Genomic DNA, 21,469 nt, shown 5'->3' on the forward strand with positions numbered 1-21,469 from the left:
TCACATAGCATTTTCCTCTAGCTGCTTACGTTCAGCTGGTGACGTCACGTCCGCTCACAATGTCCTGGATTTTGTTGATTGGCTGAAATGTTGTGATAATAATTAAATTGTGACACCAGCACCGGCGTGTTCCTGCGTGATCTCCGCTCCTAAATAACTACACCTTATTCCAAATTATTATGCAAATGTTATTTTTGGCTGATTTTCCTAAATAGTCGATGCAAATAACAGTCAGTCTAATCTTCAGCATCAACCGTTGGAGTATAATGAGAATTTTTTTTTTTATTAACATTTTTATTTTCTTCAAGTTATACAAAACCATACAACAAATAAGAGCACGCAGGCTCAAACATATTAAACAGTATTACCACAAGGTGTAATATAACAAATAAAAAAGAAATTGCACATTAGTTTGTATCAAAAAATTAAATAAAATTATACACGAAGCAGTAGTAAGGAAAAAGGGGGGCAAACCCTTTCTCGGGAAGAGAAAATCCTAGTTTAGTTTGATAAGAATTCAGCTGTCTCGCAAATGCAGACGTCCCAGCGTACCCTTTAAGACTTCCAACAAGTACCATTTGGTGAGCGTGAAGGGAGACACCGCCTGTTTAAGTTCCGATTCAGATAGATGCCGTATCATAAATGCCTTCCATTTTATGAATTTTTTTTTAGTGCGTTTGGTTTTCATACGTTCCGCATCTATTCGTTCTATGTGTAAACATTGCTTTAGTTGGTTCATTACATTTGGCATAGTTGGTATTGTCGATACCAACCATTGTTGTAGCAGTAGTCACTTAACTACCAAACAGATCAGGTGAAACCGTTGGGGCAGGTGTCTCCCTTCCGCTCTGCCACCATCCGTCTCCTCTTCCCAATAGTGGAAAAGGACATGTGACATTGGCAAAGTCAATCCCCACAGTGTATCCATCATGTCACGGACCTGAGACCACAAGGGCTGAATTGCCGAGCACTGCCATAAACCGTGGAACAGATCTGTTTTTTGAATATGACATTTAGGACAGGCCACCAGGCGGTCAGGCATAGCAGTGCTCGGCGGTATAGTAAAACCGAAGATTGCCCTGTGCATTATGCGAAACTGAGTATCCTTCCACACCTCCCTCATCACATGCTTCCGACCTGAACCCCATCCTAAGGTCCCCGTCTCCTAATTGTTCTTCCCATTTTGTAAAAAATTGTTCCGGCGGAGTAACAATCAAGCTATCCCTAATTTTGCAGTAGATTTGTGATACAGACAGCATTCCAGTATGTTGAAAAATTGCTTTATCCATTTTGTTTGCGATCACCTCTAGCCCCACCTCCCTTAGCGCATTCCCAAAGAAATGCTGGACCTGAGCATATTGGATACTTTGGAAAGGTCTCAACCCAAATTTGGCTATCAATTCTTGACCCGTAAGCCATCTCGGATCCGTGTCATGGAGTAGATGTTCCACCCTTAGAATGCCCATCGCCCTCCATTCTGCAAAAAGACTACTATGTCTTCCTTGAGCAAATTCCGGATGATTCCATAGGGGAAGATATTTGGAAATCCGAAAAGATAAACCATAACTCTGTCTAATCGCCCTCCAAGTCATGAAAGCAAAAATATTTTCCAAAGTGTTTTAGACTTAATGTATATCTTATATACTTATATCCTTATATGCTTGTACAAGTTAGTTATATTAGAAGGTAGATGCTCTGGGACTTTAAGGAGTAGTGCCGTGTGCAAAGCACTACGCAGCAATAATAATAATTAAAATGGAGAATCATAGTGCGTGTGCAAAACACTACGCAGCAATAATAAGAATTAAAATGGAGAATCAGTGCTGTGTGCAAAGCTACGCAGCAATAATTGGGAAGATGAGGGAACGGCCCCCCTAAGAGCCAATTAAGTTGTGGAACTTTATCTAAACTTTCTGACTCATTTGTTGTTGAAATTTTGTTATAAATATCCGTGCTGATAAGAATAAAGTAGAAGCATTTTCATACAGTAACGTGTCTGTGTGTTTTTGCTACTCCGAGCTGCTCGTATTCATAGGATGATTTTTAAAAGCTAATTTGGAGCTGGATGGAACTCAAGGCGTAGTGTATGCTAGAATTGCATTCACAGTTTATGGCGCCCGAACAGGGACTGCGGCACTAGGAGCCAGAGACCACCCGAACCAGGCAGAGGAGACCGGACGGGAACGTGTAGACCAAGAGCTGCAGCATAGTGTAAGAAGATTTGATTCTCACATTTTGCTCTGCATCTCCCCGTCTGGCCCCCCCTATTTTCGGATGACTAAGGCTCCACCTTAGGGAGTAAGGTATGAAGCCGCAGTTCCAGAACCCTGTACTCCCTTAGAAAGTAAGTGCCTGACTTCCATCTCAGTTTGTGTGAAAGAGGAAACTCCTGTTAGAAGTCAGTTTAGTTTGTTATACTTCTAATCTATTTTGTGTGTGTGTGCGTGTCGGAAAGTGCTGCTCAAAGAGGAAACTCCTGTTAGAAGTCAGTTTAGTTGTTTGATTTTTAGGGTTGAAAGGATACCCAGTTTAGTTAGTTTGATTTCTGGGGTGAAAGAGACCCAGAATAGTAGTTTAGTTTGATTTCTGGGGTGAAAGAGACCCAGAATAGTAGTTTAGTTTAATTTCTGGGGTGAAAGAGACCCAGAATAGTAGTTTAGTTTGATTTCTGGGGTGAAAGAGACCCAGAACAATTAGACTTTTGGGGTGAAAGAGACCCAGAAGATTTTGGGGTGAAAGAGACCCAGAATAGTAGTATTAGATTTTTGGGGTTGAAAAGAGACCCAGTTTAGTTGTATTAGAAGTTGTTTGCATGAGCGTGCGTGTCTGTTGGACTTGTCTAAATTTCAGTATAATAAAATAAAAGATAAAGAAACCCGGGAGTTTGCTGGTCTGATGGAGAGGTCTGGCTTTGCATCTGTGAATTACAAAAAACCGCGGTAGGTAAGGAGCTTATTCTTACACCATTCACACATGTATTGCGTAAGCCTCAAAATTTAGCTGGCAGTTTATCCAGCAGTGGTATGAAAGATGAATCCAAAAAGGTATGTTGAAACTTTCTGTGTAATGAAAGGTTGCAGAGGTGCGTACGTGATTTTGAACTGTTGATATGAAATACATGAGAAATGGGCAGTTGCTCGCGGAAACACCGTGAGCAACAGAGTAGTGAACGAGCCGAGTCAAGCCAGGAGAGTGCGAGGTACAAAGCGAAAAGCAGAAGAGTAGTCGGTAAGCCGGGGTCTGTATGGAGCAGGATCAAAAAGTAGCAGGAGCTGTAGCTGGGCCAGGAAACCTCAAGGAAAGAATTCACAAGCACAGATGGACAGGAAGAGCAGGCTTAAATAGACCGAGGGCGGGAGCTAGCTGAGTCTGGCCAGGTTGCGATAGGCTCTCCCACTCCTAAGCCTGCCAGCCTGAGTGGAGGAAGCTGGTGTCTGTCTCAGGGATGTACACTCAGGTGTTGACTGATTAATTCTGGGAATTAACCCCGAAGCAGTGCCTGGCAGATCCTTTACAGTACCCCCCCTTTTATGAGGGGCCACCGGACCCTTTCTAAGTGGACCTGGCTTACTGGGGAAACGCAGGTGGAACCTCCTGACCAATACCCCAGCGTGAACATCCCGGGCGGGTACCCAAGTCCTCTCCTCGGGCCCGTATCCTCTCCAATGGACCAGGTACTGGAGGGAGCCTTGGACCATCTTGCTGTCCACGATCCTGGCCACCTCAAATTCCACCCCCTCAGGGGTGAGGACGGGAACAGGAGGTTTCCTCGAGGGGGCCAAGGACGGGGAGCAGCGTTTCAGGAGGGAGGCATGAAACACGTTGTGTATACGAAAAGACGGGGGTAACTCCAGCCGGAAAGAGACAGGACTGAGGACCTCAATGACCTTATACGGCCCAATAAACCGGGGAGCAAACTTTTTGGACGGAACCTTGAGACGCAAGTTCCTGGATGACAACCACACCAGATCCCCGACCACAAACAGGGGGTTAGCAGAACGTCTTCTATCGGCCTGAGCCTTCTGTATGCTCTGGGACGCCTCTAGGTTCTTCTGAACCTGGGCCCAGACTGTGCACAGATCCCGATGAACGACCTCCACCTCGGGATTGTTGGAACAACCAGGTGAAACGGAGGAGAACCGTGGATTAAACCCAAAATTACAGAAAAAGGGAGAGACCCCTGACGAGTTACTGACCCGGTTATTAAGGGAAAATTCGGCGAGGGGAATGAAAGAAACCCAATCAAATTGACAGTCAGAGACAAAACATCTTAAGTATTGTTCTAGAGACTGATTAGTCCTCTCCGTTTGGCCATTGGTTTCAGGATGGAAAGCAGAGGAGAAGGACAGATCAATCCCCAACTTATTACAGAAGGCTCTCCAAAACAATGAAACAAATTGTACCCCCCTGTCAGAAACAATATTGACGGGGACCCCATGGAGACGCAGGATGTGTTTGATAAACAAGGTAGCCAACGTCTTGGCGTTGGGTAGTTTCTTGAGGGGCACAAAGTGGCACATTTTACTGAAGCGGTCTACCACCACCCACACCACCGACTTGCCTTGGGATGGAGGCAAATCGGTGATAAAATCCATGGAGATATGTGTCCAAGGTCTCTGGGGAATGGGCAACGAACGCAGTAAGCCCGCTGGTCGGGACCTGGGAGTCTTGGACCTGGCACAAACCTCACAGGCGGCGACGTAGGCCTTAACGTCTTTAGGCAAACCAGGCCACCAATAATTTCTGGTAATGAGGTGTTTGGTACCCAGGATGCCTGGATGGCCAGATAGTGCGGAGTCGTGATTTTCCCTAAGTACCCTTAGCCGGAATTGCAGGGGAACAAACAGCTTGTTCTCAGGAAGGTTCCCAGGAGCTGAACCTTGATCAGCAGCAATTTCAGAGACTAAATCGGACTCGATAGAGGAAATGACTATACCTGGAGGCAAAATACAAACAGGATCTTCCTCCGAAGGAGGGCTGGCCATGAAGCTACGCGACAGTGCATCCGCCTTAATATTTTTAGACCCGGCCCTATAGGTAACCAAAAAATTGAATCTGGTAAAAAACAACGCCCATCGAGCTTGTCTCGGGTTTAGCCTCCGGGCAGATTCTAGGAAAACCAGATTCTTGTGGTCGGTAAGGACCGTTACCTGGTGCCTAGCCCCCTCCAGGAAGTGGCGCCACTCTTCAAATGCCCATTTAATGGCTAAAAGTTCGCGGTTGCCAATATCATAGTTACACTCCGTGGGCGAAAACTTCCTAGAAAAGTAAGCACAGGGGCGGAGATGGGTGAGGGAGCTGGTACCCTGGGACAAGACGGCCCCCACTCCCACCTCGGACGCGTCAACCTCCACAATAAATGGCTCCCTTTGGTTGGGCTGAACCAGCACGGGGGCCGAGATAAAGCACTTCTTGAGGGTCTCAAAAGCCTGGACGGCCTCAGGGGGCCAATGGAGGACATCAGCACCCTTGCGAGTGAGGTCCGTAAGAGGCTTAGCGACGACCGAGAAGTTAGCAATAAATCTCCTGTAATAGTTAGCGAACCCCAAAAAACACTGTAGCGCTTTCAGGGAGGCAGGTTGGACCCATTCAGCCACAGCCTGAACCTTGGCAGGGTCCATGCGGAATTCATGAGGAGTGAGGATTTGACCTAAAAATGGTATCTCCTGTACCCCAAATACACATTTTTCGATTTTGGCAAACAGTTTGTTTTCTCGAAGGACCTCGAGCACTTTCCTGACATGCTCTATGTGGGAGGACCAGTCCCTGGAAAACACCAATATGTCATCAAGGTACACTACAAGAAATATCCCCAGGTAATTTCTCAAAATCTCATTTATGAAGTTCTGGAAGACCGCAGGGGCATTGCACAACCCAAAGGGCATGACGAGGTATTCGAAATGGCCTTCGGGCGTGTTAAACGCAGTCTTCCACTCATCCCCCTCTTTGATGCGAATAAGGTTATACGCCCCCCGTAGATCCAATTTAGAGAACCATTGGGCCCCCTGAACCTGATTAAAGAGATCAGGAATCAAAGGAAGGGGATACTGGTTCCTTACCGTGACCTTATTCAGGCCACGGTAGTCAATGCATGGCCTAAGACCCCCATCCTTCTTCCCTACGAAGAAGAAGCCAGCACCTACCGGAGAAGAAGAGGGACGAATGTAACCCTTGGCCAGGGATTCCTGGATATACTCCCTCATGGCTTCACGTTCGGGACAAGAAAGGTTAAATATCCTACCCTTAGGAAGCTTAGCTCCTGGTACCAATTCGATAGCGCAATCGTATTCTCTATGAGGCGGTAATACTTCGGAGGCCTCTTTAGAGAAAACATCAGCGAAGTCCTGAACAAACTCGGGTAGCGTATTCACCTCCTTAGGGGGAGAAATAGAATTAACAGAAAAACATGACGTACAACATTCATTACCCCATTTGGTTAGCTCCCCAGTATTCCAGTCAAACGTAGGATTATGCAACTGCAACCAGGGAAGACCTAGAACCAAATCGTACGATAATCCCTGCATCAATAGTACAGAGCATTGCTCCAAATGCATGGAGCCAACAAGGAGTTCAAAAACAGGGGTATGCTGTGTAAAATAACCATTAGCAAGAGGAGTGGAGTCGATACCCACTACCGGAACAGGTTTAGGCAAATCAATCAGAGGCATAGCGAGAGACATAGCAAATTCCACAGACATGATATTAGTAGAGGACCCTGAATCCACGAAGGCACTGCCGGTAGCAGACCTACCACCAAAAGAGACCTGAAAGGGAAGCAATATCTTAGTACGTTTCATATTTACGGGAAATACCTGTGCGCCCAAGTGACCTCCCCGATGATCACTTAGACGCGGGAGCTCTCTGACAGCATTCTTACGCTTGGGACAGTTGTTTACTTGATGCTTGACATCCCCACAGTAGAAGCAGAGACCATTCTTCCTGCGGAATTCTCTACGTTGTTGAGGGGACACGGAGGCCCCGAGTTGCATAGGTATTTCTGAGTCTTTAGGGGAGAAACGAAGCAACGGGACTTCGGGAGGCATCATGGGGGAGTCGGAGGAAAAAACACATAAACGTTCACGTTGTCGTTCCCTGAGACGTCGGTCAAGTCGTACCACTAAAGCCATAACCTGGTCTAAGGAGTCAGAAGAGGGATAACTAACTAGCAGGTCTTTCAGGGCATTCGACAGACCCAACCTAAACTGGCACCTTAAGGCAGGGTCATTCCACCGAGAAGCTACGCACCACTTCCTAAAGTCAGAGCAATACTCCTCAACAGGTCTCTTACCCTGACGTAAGGTCACCAGCTGACTCTCGGCAAAGGCAGTTCTGTCAGTCTCGTCATAAATAAGTCCGAGGGCAGAAAAGAAACAATCAACGGAGGAAAGTTCAGGGGCGCCAGGAGCCAAGGAGAAGGCCCACTCTTGGGGCCCTTCCTGGAGCCGGGACATAATTATACCCACCCGCTGGCTCTCAGAACCTGAGGAGTGAGGCTTTAAGCGAAAGTAAAGCCTACAACTCTCCCGAAAGGAGAGAAAAGCCCTCCGGTCACCTGAGAACCGGTCGGGCAACTTGAGGTGGGGTTCAAGGGGTGCGGTGAGGGGAACTACCAAGGTAGCATCAGGCTGGTTGACCCTCTGAGCCAGGGCCTGGACCTGTAGGGAGAGACCCTGCATTTGCTGAGCCAGGGTTTCACGGGGTTCCATAATGGTGTCAGGGACCAGGGTAGACTAGGTATAGGGCTTGTGAATTTGTAATGGTGGGGGGGGTAGGGAAACGGACAAGTGAGCCCTAATCTACCCGCCACTCTGTCCCTGCCTACTTGCAACGACCCGCCCTAGGCGACGGGGTACAACTGGGCGGCGGTCCCTGCGCTCAGTAAGTGCATGACAAACACGACAAACAAACAAGGGAATACAAGCAAGGGAAATGGGCAGTTGCTCGCGGAAACACCGTGAGCAACAGAGTAGTGAACGAGCCGAGTCAAGCCAGGAGAGTGCGAGGTACAAAGCGAAAAGCAGAAGAGTAGTCGGTAAGCCGGGGTCTGTATGGAGCAGGATCAAAAAGTAGCAGGAGCTGTAGCTGGGCCAGGAAACCTCAAGGAAAGAATTCACAAGCACAGATGGACAGGAAGAGCAGGCTTAAATAGACCGAGGGCGGGAGCTAGCTGAGTCTGGCCAGGTTGCGATAGGCTCTCCCACTCCTAAGCCTGCCAGCCTGAGTGGAGGAAGCTGGTGTCTGTCTCAGGGATGTACACTCAGGTGTTGACTGATTAATTCTGGGAATTAACCCCGAAGCAGTGCCTGGCAGATCCTTTACAAAAAGATAAAGAAACCCGGGAGTTTGCTGGTCTGATGGAGAGGTCTGGCTTTGCATCTGTGAATTACAAAAAACCGCGGTAGGTAAGGAGCTTATTCTTACACCATTCACACATGTATTGCGTAAGCCTCAAAATTTAGCTGGCAGTTTATCCAGCAGTGGTATGAAAGATGAATCCAAAAAGGTATGTTGAAACTTTCTGTGTAATGAAAGGTTGCAGAGGTGCGTACGTGATTTTGAACTGTTGATATGAAATACATGAGAGAATTTTTGCCAGCAATTATATTGTTAAAACAGAGGAAAAAAAAAAATTGTGAGAAGTGTAAGACCTCCCCCTCTAATGCAGTGACGTAGCGCATGGCGGAGAGAAGTCGTAACTCACATGTGAAGTATTTGAAATGAAAGGATTGTAGTACCAAAAGCTATACCCCGGCAGTGAAGGGTTTGTAGATGTGTGAAATGAATGTGACTAACTCCTGTTTGATTCAATGGAGGTTTGTAAAGTATGTGAAGGCAAAAGAACACACTGTAAGGAAAAAGATTGTTGAAGAGGCTGGCAGCCGTACGATGGGAAGTTTGCATGTGATAAAGACAATGGTTTGTGGAATGTTGAGAAATGGAGTGGAGTGGCCAGGACAAGGCATAAGTTAAAATGACAAAGCAGGTGATTACAGGTGGTGACAAGTAAGTTGATGTGAGAAAGAACAATTTGGAAAAAGGTGTAAATTTTGATAGGAGGAGTGAAGGAAACGGAGCAGCCGGGTACAATGCAGTGACTAATGTGGGTCAGAACAGGGGGAGTGTAACATGTGTGATGTGATGAGACATCTGTGTGATGTGTGGAGTGTAACATGTGTGATGTGATGAGACATCTGTGTGATGTGTGGAGTGTAACATGTGTGATGTGATGAGACATCTGTGTGATGTGTGGAGTGTAACATGTGTGATGTGATGAGACATCTGTGTGATGTGTGTAATGTAACATGTGTGATGTGATGAGACATCTGTGTGATGTGTGTAATGTAACATGTGTGATGTGATGAGACATCTGTGTGATGTGTGTAATGTAACATGTCTGAAGTTTGAAACTAATGGCCACACTATAAAGCAGAACTATATTGTATGTTCTTATCTTGAACAGCAGTAATGTCTAAAATTCCTAGTGTTTTGTGTATGGGGTTAAAAATCCGAATGGAATGTTTCTTATCTTCGCGCACGCGCAGTCGTCTGTAACTACACCAAGCGAGAAAAATATAACAGCCGGCTGGATCTGTCTATAAAAAGATAAAATTTACACTGCAGATTTATGTGTTATAATGTGATAAGATTTAATGTTGGAATGTTTTGATGTTGATTCAAATTAATTAAAATACAGATATTGTGAGACACGGGGTTTTGAACATGTATGTGCTCCCTCTGTTCCCTATTCTTATGTACAGCTTATTGGTTTGCAGTAATTAATATTACCAGATATATTATTTTCTGTGTTATTGAATAACTAATTATATTTGTTTTGTTTTTGTTATCACACATGAGGCACGTGCTATGGTGCTGCCTAAATGTTATTTTTGAAAATGTGAGATGTTTTACAGGTAAATGGTTGCAGGTCATTTTAAAGATAAAATGTATTATTGTCAGGAGAAAGTCATCTTTTTTGTTCCAGGCTGTTGTGTATTACAAGGGGTTAAATTAGTGCCCCCCCAATAGAGTGTTTAATCTCATTATGTTAATATGTAGTTTTGAACCCTGCTACATTATTTTCGCAGAGTCCAAATAGGAGGGAATGTTGAAGGGACTGATCAGGTAGTTTTTTTTTTTTTTTTTGTTCTCCTTTTTACAGGCAATTTTATAGCCCCTTCACAGCCAGAGGGAGCTATGCCAAGCACTGCCCTATCCCAGTGGCTGAGAAAGATTTCCCAATGTTGAAGGGACTGATCAGGTCGTTTTGTTTTGTGTTTTATTTTGTTTTGAATTAATGAATTTGGTTCTAGGAGATGTACAAAATGTGTATGAGCTTCAAGGACCATCCCCCTCCAGCATATTTACACAGGAGGCAGAGGTGACGTCACTCACAGATGAGTCTTTACAGATTTAGATGGGGAGAAGGAAAAAAAATAAAAAAATAAAAAATAACATTTTTGTCGGAACATTGTTTATTTTATGCCAGATTTCAGTAACATATTTTGTTTGTTTTTGTATTAATCAGGTATTTACAGGACCTGGTGGGTGGGATTTACAAGTGTTCTGGATTATCAGATGAATGTGGAACAATAAAACTCCATCCTTTTGAAATGTTCTATCTATATGTGACATGGGTTTCCAATGTAAATTTGTAATAAAGAGATATTTTATCATACAGCATGTGTAGAACAGGATACGAGGCACAAGGTAAATTACCCAGAAACCACTCTCACCTTCTTGTTCATCTCAAGGAGCAGAGCTGGAGGTGCTCGCTGAGGCTTGTAACCTGGCAGAAGGTAAGACGGCCGACATTTACACTGACTCTAGGTACGCTTTTGGCATCGCCCACAATTATGGGCCCATTGGTAGTAGGAACTTTATTGGATCATCGGGTAAGCCAATTGACAGAGCAAGAGAAGACAGACATGACAACAAGAGAATGTGCAGCCAGGTATCAGTAAATTGGCTTGTCCCTGGATACAATAATGCCACCACTAGGTTTGTAGCAGCCGGCATGATGTGCGCACGGCATGACATAGGTAAAACAGCAAAGGTACCTGTGAAAAGTGCAGCCCGACCAGATTACCCGTCCCAGCGAAGGCAGAACATACAACTACCGGAGGTAGAAGTGTATGACAATGTGATCGTGTGTGTAGACCTGTTCTCAGGGAGGCCTGAAGCCCGGCCTGTATCTTCCCCACTGCAGAACTTGTGTGTAGTGACAGGGGAATAGTGTTCTCCAAAATATTGAACTGATGTTTGTACAATAAGATGTCAGTAGTTCTCCAAATGTTGTCCCAAAGTTAGTTTGTTTAATAACTGTATTCAAGAAGTAAAAACTGTGGTTACGTTTTATGTAGAGTTCTAGACCAGCGTGCCTCAGTATTGGACTATAGGAGGCGTCAGATAAAGGTACAGAAATGGAATATTCCCATTTGAAAACATTTTTATTTATTCTTTTTTTTTTTTCCTGTTGTTGGAAAGGAAAATTGTGAAAAGAAAATTATGTGCTGTATATATATATATATATATATATATATATATATATAAAAGAAGAAAAATGAGTTTGCATGTATCACTCTTGGTTATTGCTCAATGTGAACGTTTAATGTAAAGATGTTATTTGTTAATGTTTTTTTTCCCCTAATTGAATTATCTAATTAAGATCAATTAATGTTTATGCGATGAAAAAGTTTGTTCTCCACAGGAAGAGTCCAACTGGGAGCGGAAGGCGTGAGAACCAGATTCTGACAGAATGTGGACGGATAAGGGAACGTGAACCGGTAACACCCAAGGCACTCTTGATAGCACTTGTATTGATGGTGTATGACCTCACATATGCCCCAAGACTGCAAGGATCGATTTGGTAAGATCTAATTGGTATGTCCCAGGCTTTACAGCTGTTGCTGCTAAATTCTGTTAGAGCTGTTTGATTTGCCTACAGAACAGTCCTGGCAGACCGGTGCCAACCTTATCATACCCGCCTCCCACGAAGAGAACAGACCATGAGAGGCCTTCCCATGCAATACAAATTAGAGTAGGAAAAATTGGTTTGCGACATTTGTCAGATAAACATGTGGAATCTGTGTATATTTTGGTGAGCTGGAAATGTTCCAGGCAATCAGCTCAGATCAAATCCTGCTGAAAAGGGTGACACCAAGTGCAAATGAAATGTACCCAATAATTACATATCTTCTAGGTGCCCTGTCCATTGGAGCAGAGAAGTTTTCCATATATAAAAGGTGTTTGTTTGATTTAGTTTAAGGGCCTGACATTGTTATTGTATGTACTTAGAACAACTTTTATAGTACGTAGATGTTATCACCAGATTAGTAACAATTGACAAGGGTTGGGGTTCCCCAGCAAGTGCCAGTAAACATGAACTAAAAGATTTTTAATACGATGAACTCCATTACTGAGATGCGGCAAACGCAGCCGGAGCCAGTACAACGCGTTTGTCATGAACTAACGGAAGTGTCACAATTCCAAGCAGCCGCCCAGACAAGTAAGAAGACAGCTGAGCGGAGGGTTTGTGGGGTCACAATAACACCCCACTAATCCGCCTACGTGGGATCTCACACCAGGCTCACAGCAAGGGTGTTGTGCATAGCCCGGTGACGTATACTAAGAGAGACGGTGTCTAACAGACGAGAAGGACCAAACCAAGTCCTGATGACATCAGCAAAGATCAAAGTAAAGACCAAAGACCTGAGTGAATCTGTCAGCAGTATCAAGCGTTTTAATAAGTAAGTGACTAGGAGGGGGTAATCATAAATCCCCCATTGGACACCACTGTGCAGTCTGACTCCACAATTGTATGGGTTACCCTGAGGCCGACAGTCAGTGAAGAACAGAAGATAGAAGAGGATGATGATGATAATGATGATGTACAAGACTTGTCAATACACTAGTGGGACCCCATACCCAAACTGGACATTGGTGATGGCATCATATAAGTTGTGGCCCTATTAATTATATAGTTTGAGTATTATAATCATAATATATAATTTCTGTAATTAAAATATGAGAAAAGGGAGGGTTTGTAAAGGACGGTTTATTTGCTTATATTCTCTGTATGAAATTACATTGTGAATTATCAAGCAGGATGCCGAATTACAAAGATATGTATGATGTGAAAGTGATTATGATAATGTTTAAATGATTTAGTTTTGTGCAGCAGCCATTTTGTCTGGAGTTCCCATCTTGGTTCTTTTGTAGTGAATAAGAAAGTCATTTCCTTTAACACAAGTTATGTTGATTTCATATGTTTTATCTTTGATTTTGGGCTCCCATATGAAGTTTGTAGAGAAAGAACAGGGAGTGAGAAGGGAGAGTGGCAAATATGCTTGTGGGAGAGCCTCCCCCATCTTACAGAAAATGTTTGTATATAGAGATAAAACCACAGAGTGTATGTATGGTTACGGAGGACCCAACACACTAAAACCTTTTTATTACAGGTACCCTTTTCTGGATGTACATTTAATGTTAGTTATATAGAATGGAAGAACCAGACTATTGTATTTCTCCCGGATTTGGATGAGATTGTAAGCACAGTATGGGTACCGGACCCATTGCCAACACTTAATATTAGTTTCCCCTTAGATGAGTTGAACAAAGTTCTAAAAGACGCAGAAGAGTTAAAAGAGATGGTTAGGAGACATAATGTTACACTACAAACAGTCAAAATGAATGCTGTTATAAGTGGGAAGACATTTAGGATCCCAGATTAAGGAGGACATGGCTCATCACTGGTATGATATATATGTACTGTACACAGGGGTTTCTGCCAGTTCAGTGTTAAGCTATTTATTCCAACTATTAATATGTATTATGATTGTTTTTGTTATTATGACTTGTTTTAATTGTTATGTGTTTTATAAGATACGGAGAGCTCTCACAGCGAGGTCTCTGGAGATAAGTGACAGGTTGTTGTGAAATTAGAGGCAGGTAAAGATTACCAGACCTATAAAGTCACAAAAGGGGGGAAATGTGAAAGCAAAAATATTTTCCAAAGTGTTTTAGACTTAATGTATATCTTATATACTTATATCCTTATATGCTTGTACAAGTTAGTTATATTAGAAGGTAGATGCTCTGGGACTTTAAGGAGTAGTGCCGTGTGCAAAGCACTACGCAGCAATAATAATAATTAAAATGGAGAATCATAGTGCGTGTGCAAAACACTACGCAGCAATAATAAGAATTAAAATGGAGAATCAGTGCTGTGTGCAAAGCTACGCAGCAATAATTGGGAAGATGAGGGAACGGCCCCCCTAAGAGCCAATTAAGTTGTGGAACTTTATCTAAACTTTCTGACTCATTTGTTGTTGAAATTTTGTTATAAATATCCGTGCTGATAAGAATAAAGTAGAAGCATTTTCATACAGTAACGTGTCTGTGTGTTTTTGCTACTCCGAGCTGCTCGTATTCATAGGATGATTTTTAAAAGCTAATTTGGAGCTGGATGGAACTCAAGGCGTAGTGTATGCTAGAATTGCATTCACACTACAGATCACCGATTTCTTTATGTACCCCTGCATGGCTGATAGGGACGAGTGTAGGAGCGTGCAGAGGTCCCATGGGGCACAAAAATGTGATTCAAGCGCGTGATCTGAATGATAACTAGTAGATGCCACCCAGTCTATGACATGTCTTGCTAAACAGGCCAAATTGTACCCTCGTATATTAGGTAAGTTAATACCACCCCTCTCTTTAGTGGCCATGAGCTTGTCTATACGGATTCGAGGCCTCCTCCCTTTCCATAAGAAGTGACCAAAAGCCGACTGTAGTCTTGAGACATCTGTATGCTTCAAAAGAAGTGGCAGGGTTTGTAAAGGGTACAATAGCTTCGAGAAGCTCATCATCTTAAGAAGGTGATTCCTACCCAATAGAGAGAGTGGTAAACCATGCCACCTTTTCAAGTCATGTAAGATCTTCGTAAATAAGGGGAGATAGTTCAAACGATAAAGGGAGTCGGCTGTGCGCCCAATATGTATACCCAGGTATTTGATGGATCGTTTGGCCACCGGAATATTATGCAACTGAGTGGGTAACCACCCCCCCCCCCCGGGGGTCTGTGGTGCCCAGAAACAGAGCCTCACATTTTGACACATTCAGTTTGAATCCCGAAAAAACGCCAAAATCCGATATGACATCCGGTACTTTAGGCAGCTCTGTATCTGGGTGAGCCATAAATAAGATGATATCATCCGCAAAAAGAGCCAGCCTCAGAGTCGCCCCCCCCCCCCCGATTGAAATACCCTGAAAGGTCCGGTCTGTATCCAGGGACCGGGCCAAGGGCTCTAGAGCCAGATCAAATAGTAAAGGGGACAACGGACATCCCTGTCTCGTCCCCTTTAGGAAAGGACGGGGAGATAAATCCAGGCGTATGTACACTAGCTTTAGGTTGTGTGTAAAGAACTCTCAGAAATCTTCTAAAAGCCCCCTGAAAACCCATGGCATCCAGCACCTGACCCAACCACCCCCATCTCAAGTTGTCAAATGCTTTTTCTGCATCTAGGGTGATCAGGGCGGGCGGTTCTCCCCCTCGGCCATCTCCAACCTTATCCATTGCCAATAGAACTCTTCGGATGTTTGTCACGGCTGAACGGCCCCTTACGAAACCCACCTGCGATGGGCCTATCAGTAAAGGCAATATCAAAGCCAAACGGTTGGCCATGAGCTTAGCCAATATCTTGAGGTCCTGATCGAAATCGGCCGATACGAGGAGGGACAATCAAGATCTCGACCCTCTTTGGGTATTAGCTTGATGTAGGCTAAATTAGTTCGGAAAGCCTGATCCTGTCCTGACAATACGTTGTTAAACAGGCTAGTCAAGTTGGGCGCCACTTGCGTCCCCAGAACCTTATAAAATTCACCTGGGTATCCATCAGGCCCAGGAGACTTGCCCGAGGGCAATGCCATAATTACACTCCGCACCTCCTCCGCGGTTATCGGCGCGTTGAGCACGTGTAATTGTTCCTCAGAGATTTGAGGTAAAGAGAGGTTTTGCAAAAAGGTCTCGCCCTCCGGCAGTTCCCCGGGGTCATCCCGGTACAGCAAAGCATAATAATTCCCCAGTAATGTGTTAATGGACTTTGGGTCTTCTGTAACATTGCCTCCCGGGGATCTCAGGCGTTGGATACAGTGGAAAGGTCTCTTTCCCCTAGCCAGGTTTGCTAACAATTTCCCAGGTTTATCTCCAAAACGTCTATAAATTACTTCCTGCTGGGTCCTAATAAAATCCTCCCGACGCTCTGCCCATATATCAAAGTCTCCCCTGGCTGATATCCATAAGGTTTTAGAGAGTGGGGTCTGCTTTACTAAAAAATCGGTATATGCCCGTCGCAACGCTGCACTTGTCTTCTTGTATTGTACCCGTACCACTTTTTTAAGTTTACTAACATGTGCTATAATGCGTCTCCTCAAAACTGCTTTTGCCGTGTTCCAAAATAGCTGAGGATCGGATACATGCTGCTCATTTGTAGCCCCGTATTCAAGCCACCAACCTCTCAGAAGCGTCAGAAAACTTTCATCCTTGGCCAAAAAGGATGGAAAGCGCCACAGATAAGCGTCTCCCTTAGGATGAGTATCAAGCAGGTCTATTAAGACAGGTGCGTGGTCTGAAATAACTAAGTGTGTAATTGAGACCTCTTTGACCTTGGGAATTAATGCACGACTAAGTAATACATAGTCAATACGCGACCAAGAAGAGTGGGGGTGAGAAAAATGAGTATACTCCCGGTCACCAGGATGAACATGTCTCCAACCATCAATCAACGATGCAACCGACAAAAGACCCGCCAAATAAGAGCCCGCGACAGGGGTCGTCAGATCTGTAGCTAGTCTGGACGATCTATCTTCTTGTTGCGACACTACCCCATTGAAGTCCCCTCCCACCACTATTTCCAGAGATGAATCAAGCAGCAAGGTGGCACGGAACTTATCAAAGAAGGGTTTTTGCGAGCTATTCAGAACATACACATTATATAATCTCATTGTACCCTGTGGACTGTGGAGTTGGAGGTGTATCATCCTGCCCTCGTCATCTGTAACTACATCAGTGACCGTATGAGGAAATGCCCTACGAATCAATACCAAAACCCCTGCTTTCCGCTCCACTGCAGGGGACCCATACACCTCCCCAACCCATAATTTGAGCATACGCGGGAAATCTTCTTTAAGGAGATGGGTTTCCTGCAGTAGGGCGACATCTACCCGAAGTTTTTTCAAATGGCGCAAGACCATCATACGTTTGACTGGGGACCTAAGCCCTTTAACATTCCAAGTTACGATTTTCATGTCACAGGTGTACTATAATTATGAGCAACTGGATAGGTCATTAATACGCGGGCGCCAATCCCTATTGAGTGGCCAAGATAGTGACAGCTAAAAGATATCTCCCGAGTGAGTAACTGCAGTCTAAAAGTGCAACAGTAGATTCCAATGGGAACTAATGCAGCAAAAGGCACATTAAACAAAGTGCAACAGTGCATAGGAACAAGTAACAAGTATATCCAACAATATATGTCTAGGACTCCCATTATTCTGGTACTTAACGTTACACATCTACTCCCCTCCCTGTTGTACAGTTAAGAACAAGGGGAAACAACCTCAGAAGATAAACCCCAATACATGACTTTTTTGGGAGACCAGACTCATACCCTTCCCTCCCGCAGCAATGTAAACCATATTGACAATTAGCTAGGTATACTCAAGTAAGTCCCAATGTTGCGACACTAAACCATCCCGCTCAGGTTCAGTCCTCAGTCTGGCAGTCGCCATCCGCTTTGACGTCCTCGGTGTGTTGTGCGCTGTGACTTCGAACTACATGGGGACAAAAATGGTGTGTAGGAAAGGCAGATCCAGCACTCTGATGTATAAAAAACAACAATCCCGGGACCACGCTTAAGCGTTTCAGACCACTAGGGTCCTTAATCATAGCATACTGAATAAAAGTAAAATTCACATATATATATGGGGACCCCTTTGCTTCGGTCAAAGAAGGAGAGCTTCGTGTCGACTGGGCCGACAAGGGTGGCCTGCGTCTAGGTGAGGAGATGGATGTCCCCGCCTCCGAGATCACCGATGTAGTAGGTGAAGATTCAGAAGCTAGGAATCGGTCTGCTGCCGCCGGATCTCTGAACGTCTGGAAAGTTCCATCTGGGTGTTTAATGCGAAGAGTAGCAGGATACAGGAGTTGAAATCGAATGTTCTTCCGAAACAGCAAGGAACACGTGGCACTGAAAGCTCGTCGTTGTCTTGTCACATCTGCTGAATAATCTCCGAAGAGGAGTATACGTGCACCTTGAAAGGTAAGTGGTTCCTTTCGGGTACGGTAAGCATGAAGGATGTCTTCTAAATCCACAAAATCCAAATATCGCATTATGACTTGTTGGGGCCGCTCAGTATTGCCAGCATTATGGTCAGAGGCAGGCGGTTTGGACCCTGTGAGCACGTTCCACCCGTCTGAGCCCTGATAAGCCCAGGGCCTGTGGTAAATCACACTCACACAGCTTTCTAAGAGCCTTAACTGGTATGGACTCCGGCAACCCGACCAGTCTCAAGTTGTTCCGGCGGGACCGATTTTCAAGGTCTTCAATGCGGTCGTAAAGCTGTTTAACGGTCTGATGCAGATCACTTGTCTGGGACACCACCGCAATCAACTCGTCCTCAGCATTAGAAATCCTCTGTTCAGCTTCGTTTATGCGGCCCTCATGCTGGGTAATGCTCTCTTGTAAGCAGTTTAAGGTGGATTGCACCGTCGATACCAGAGTGCTGGACAAATCCGCAGCTATAAGGTCGACCACTGCTTTTGCCAATAATTTGTAATCCAAAGTTTCTTGCAAGGTAGGAAGTTGCGTGGGAGGAGGCTGAGTCGGCAAGTCAGCTCTGTCCCGTCTCTCCTCTAACGGCGCCATCTTGGGCGGCTGTTCCTCTATAGCGTCGTCCCCTATGTCTTCTAAATCCGGTTTTCTGCTGCTCCTCAGCAAGTAACGCTCCATATAGGTAACGCCAGTCGTTTAGATGTTAGGTCTTCTCCACCCCAGTGTATCTTGAGGGGAGATTTGTAAGAGCAGACAGCTTTGTTAGATCTGGAGGAGCGGGAGCGATGTTACACGCGTCTTCACATACCAGCGCCGGAACTGGAAGTCCCTAGATCCCATTTTAATATTTGGAAAATGGACTTACTGTCAAGATCTAGGGGAATGTGGACCCACTAGGCCGCTCCACCGTAGCGGAGAGGCAGCTGGACAAGTCACAGTCTATGCAAAGTCTATACAAAAGTTTGCAGCATGAAAGTACCTGAGATAGTCCAGACAGTGACAGAGGATTTGGCACAGATGGGGCTAGACGTGGTGGATGAGTGGCAGATGACACCAGACGTGTATAACAGCAGGCGGCGCAACACAATTTCAACATTAGAAAGGCTCAGGAACACAGCACGGGATACAGGACGCAGGGCACGGGAACACTGGGAGCAGGATAACACTAAGGGATCATTTGCAGTACGAACATGGGTTGACAACAACGCTCAGGCAAGGAGTGAAAGGGCAGGGCCCTTTTTATAGTCCAGGGTGATCCGGGAAATAATTAATTCATTACATATGCACGAGGGGGCAAACGCGCGCTGGTACCCGGCCTTAAAGGCCGTGCCCCCACACGGACATTGCAGGACAGAGCGGCCGGATGTGCTGACCTCTCTGGGGTAGGAAACGTCGGCCAGAGGAGGAAGGTCCGTTAGCATGTAAGGGGAGGTGGCAGTCCGCAACCGCGGCTATTAAATTTACCTGAAATTTTCATTATATGTTTGTCCTACGGCAGCAAATACACAGGAGTTAAAGTCTATCAACTGCTGGATAGAAGAGACGAGGTTAATAAGCAGAACATGCAAAAAAAAACAATTAAGCACTCAGCCCCCCCCCCCCCACTATAAAGCCGCCAGAGACAGAATGAAGATGCAGAGTTGCAAGCAGTAGAAAATTATTGGTTGGGATATTGTGTTGCCTTCCCACCTGAAATGAAATTTCAGGTAGTAAACTTTCCAGTTCCTGTTGGTCCCACGGCAGAACTTACACAGGGGACTTATAAAGCTGTGTATCCAGGGGGGGAGCAGCTTTAAGCACTCGTTCGCCAAAGGCCAAACCCTCTGCAGAATGGACATCCAGCCGGTCGTGCTTCACCAAGTTGGATGGTGATGCCCATTGTAACGTCTATGGCCACGGTCCGTCGTTCTGCCGTAAATCTCGACGGCCGTGGCCATGGACATCTTAGCTCTGCAGCGTCGTCCTCCTGTGAGGCACCGGCACTCACTTCCGGACTTCGAGTGTCTCTGGCGGGCGTGCGTGCACGGTCTTAAAGGGCCAGTGCACGCATTTTCCAGGAAGTCTGCAATCTAGCCCAGGATGCCGTGGGCTATGAAAAGGGCTTTGCCCTCTTGCTCTTTGCCAGAGCGTTGTTTGTTACCCATAGTTTGTCATGCTTATGGTCTCCCAGTGTCTTCCAGTTTCCCAGTGTACCTTGTTCCTGTATCCCGTATACTGTTTCCGTGCTACCCAGTTCTAGTCCCGTGCTGTGCTGTTGTCGTGCTGTGCTACAGTTTACGCTTGATTTGCTACACCTCACCTGATGTTTTCCCGCCACCTGGTCCAGGACGTGCCTGCCTCGCTACTGGCTACGATTGCCTCAGGTACGCTCGCTGAACTATTTGAACTCTGTACTTACCTGTTTGGCCAGCTGCCATTCCACTACGCGGTACGGCCCAGTGGGTCCACACCCCACATCGTGACAGTACGCTCTGGCCATAAACTCCGCTGGTCAATTCAAGGGCTTGGCACCCTCCCAAGCCATGCAGGCGGATCTCTTAGATCCCCGAGCTAGGCAGGATCAGCTCCTCGTTGCAGTGGACTCTATGGTGCAGCAGCTAGGGACGCTAGTTGCTTCTCTTCCTGCCTCTATGCAAGTCCTTCAAGCCGATCCTCCTGTTACTCCTCCTGGCAGTTCCTGTCCGGATCCTCGGTTCTCGCTGCCAGTGCTTGTCGGTGGTTTCTGAACCAATGCCACATTTATTTTACCCTGCACTCTCAAGAATTTCCTTCGGACGGAGCAAAGATCGCCTTCATCATCTCACCTCCTGACTGGCAAGGCCCTGGCATGAGCTAATCCTATCTGGGAACGTCAGGGACCCGAGACCCAAGATTTCCAGGGGTTCGTGCGAATATTCCGAACTGTTTTTGAGGAGCCTGGGCGAGTCTCATCGGCAGCCACTGCCATCTTCAACCTTCGCCAAGATGACACCTCCGTGGGCGAGTATACAATCCAGTTCCGGACTCTGGCCGGAGAGCTATCCTAGAACAATGAAGCCTTGGTGGCATCCTATTGGCATGGCCTGTCGTCTGAGATCAAGGATGAACTGGCCGCTCGAGACCTGCCTCCTGCCTTGGACGACTTAATTCTGCTTGCCACTCGG

The 21,469-nt window shown here is 45.6% G+C and overlaps 1 protein-coding gene across 1 annotated transcript in view; it reads right to left on the reverse strand.

Moving 5' to 3' along the window:
- The window catches only part of PARP9 (poly(ADP-ribose) polymerase family member 9), a 118,316-nt gene that overhangs the window by 48,549 nt on the left and 48,298 nt on the right, over window positions 1-21,469 (reverse strand). The gene's annotated exons all lie outside the window — the stretch shown is intronic.

Source organism: Rhinoderma darwinii, chromosome 6, assembly GCF_050947455.1.
Source record: "Rhinoderma darwinii isolate aRhiDar2 chromosome 6, aRhiDar2.hap1, whole genome shotgun sequence".
In the NCBI taxonomy this organism is placed as follows: domain Eukaryota; kingdom Metazoa; phylum Chordata; class Amphibia; order Anura; family Rhinodermatidae; genus Rhinoderma; species Rhinoderma darwinii.